The following is a 2,199-nucleotide window of genomic DNA, read 5'->3' as shown; positions in this document are numbered from 1 at the left end:
TATTACCTTTTCCAACACTCTTATTGACTTTTTAAAGCACTTTTGTGTCTCACGTAAGTCCGAGACTCACGGAACCGAGCGCACTTCCGGATGCCATCAGCCAATAGAATGCGCGTACGGTATCACATGACTGCCTACCATAAAAATCAATGGGATACAGACACAGATGACAGACATATTGGAGTCAAGACAGACTGGTGAATGAGGTGAAGCTAACAGTTTATTGCATCATGTGATATGTGATAATGTCTGTCAAGAAGATTTTGGTGTTCAGACTCGTCAGGGAGATTTGGATCAAAGTGCTTTTGTCCTGAGCAGCAGCAAAATATGATGAAGTCACTGAATTCATGAAGGCTGGGCGGTGATGGGAGGTGGAGCCCCGTGCATGAGAGCAATGTGCATGAACCAGAAGCACAGAAAAAAAACGATGTGACCCACTGATCAGAAGATCTCATATATGAATCCAGACAGTGTAAATGTAATAAACTTTATTAAATTATTAGTTCACTCTCCAAAATTTTTGTCCGACCCCCTCCGGTCCTCAGTCCAAGTGGACTGAGCTACTGCCACCTCTAAAAGTACTTCCTTCGAGCCGGATTCGAACCAGCGACCTAAGGATGTCTACATGTTCTCACTACAGTCCTCCGCTCTACCAACTGAGCTATCGAAGGTCTTTGCATCAGCTGAAAATTAAGTATATTTAAATCTAGACAAATAGATAACGTTAAACATCGATACATATTTTGAAAAGGATGAAGCATAAAATATTTTCCATTTTACCTAAAATTCTCCCATCACGTGTGTTTCATTGCCTCACAATAAAATATTGTTCTTTGATGAGATGTCAAAAGCAACAACATCTGATATCTGTTGTGCATTGCACATACCAAAACAGTTAAAGATCATCATCATTGTCCGTGTTTACTTTATTTGATGCAAGGTTAAACAGGGACACAAAAACTGGAAAAAAAAAATGTTAACGCTCTGTATTCATATAATATATTCTATCTGATGAAGATTTAAGAAGCCCTGTCTGAGATATTCCATAAACAGACTCATATAACACAGTCCATGGTGCATATTGTACTGTTCTATAATAAATCAAATGTCTTTTTGCTTGTCCCAGTGGAAAACATCTATGTCACATGACTTTTCATTCCTGGGACACTCATACTCACTGTGACTGCTCCCATATTGAACCCATCTGTGGAGTAAATTGTTGCCAAAGCCAAACCAGGGGAAGAATAATTAGTATTTGCATTCCTACATTTGTTTGAAGTCCGCAATACATGGAATAAAAGAAGAAGCAATTTTAATTCAATTGATAAACACAAATCAATAATGAACTATGTTCATGTTTTCTCCAAACACAATCTGTGCCCCATCTTTAATTATAGGCATGTTTCATTCTATGGGTTGTCTGTTCTATAGCCTTATAACCCTCAGAAAAGCAGCATCTCAGTCCAAAGCTAAGATATCCTAGCAAGTGTGACACAACAGACCACGTATAACAGCGGACACAATAAACTTTTGCACGGGGAAAGTGATTTAAGCCATGGCAGGTGCCTCAGAGCGCAAAGAGTCGCTGCACAAAGAGCGCTGCTGTCCAGGCTTTGTAGGCAGGATATCCACAGATGTGGATGCAGACCAGATGGCACGTACATCTGAGACAGAGCGAGAAGCTGGAGACAGAGGGATAAAGACACACAGAGTTGGAGCAGGACAGGGACAAGGGCCAGACACAGGCCTGCATTAAGCTATGTGAGCGTGGCCATGTGTGCCTGACATTTAGCCAGCCCAATGCTCTCCATTGACTCACTCTGCGTGGCTCACAACATGCCTGCAGGCCAGCGAGCACAATGGACGCCTTCTCCTTTAAACAGCATCAAAAGGAGAGATGAAAACAAGCCACACGATAGAGCACCCATCAGAAGTGTAAAAACGCAAATTTGATATGAATATAGCTCTGTGGTGGAGCCTTGTCCCAAACACCAGCCTTTAACAAATTGCCCTTGTTCAACCTCATACCCCAACACCACTTCATATGGAGTGCAATTTGTCTAGAAGGAATTCTGCAAAGTAGTAAGGGATAAAATCAGAAAAAAGTCCTTTCTGGGTGCGCGAGCGACTTTGGTTGTGTAACAATGGTGTAAAGAGAATATGAGATGAAAGTATTACAGCTATTTAGTTTCTGTTGTC

The 2,199-nt window shown here is 41.3% G+C and overlaps 1 non-coding gene across 1 annotated transcript; it reads right to left on the bottom strand.

Annotated features, from left to right (window-relative positions):
* Positions 1–583: 583 nt before the first annotated feature.
* On the bottom strand, positions 584–671 carry trnay-gua (transfer RNA tyrosine (anticodon GUA)). Its single transcript is given in 2 exon segments — positions 584–619; positions 635–671. It is a non-coding gene; the product is annotated as a tRNA-Tyr (tRNA).
* Between the last annotated feature and the right edge of the window lie 1,528 nt (positions 672–2,199).

This window comes from Antennarius striatus, chromosome 1 (assembly GCF_040054535.1).
Source record: "Antennarius striatus isolate MH-2024 chromosome 1, ASM4005453v1, whole genome shotgun sequence".
NCBI classification, from domain to species: Eukaryota; Metazoa; Chordata; class Actinopteri; order Lophiiformes; family Antennariidae; genus Antennarius; species Antennarius striatus.
Note: the sequence above shows the minus strand (reverse complement) of the source record. Positions and strands in the feature narration are given on the sequence as shown.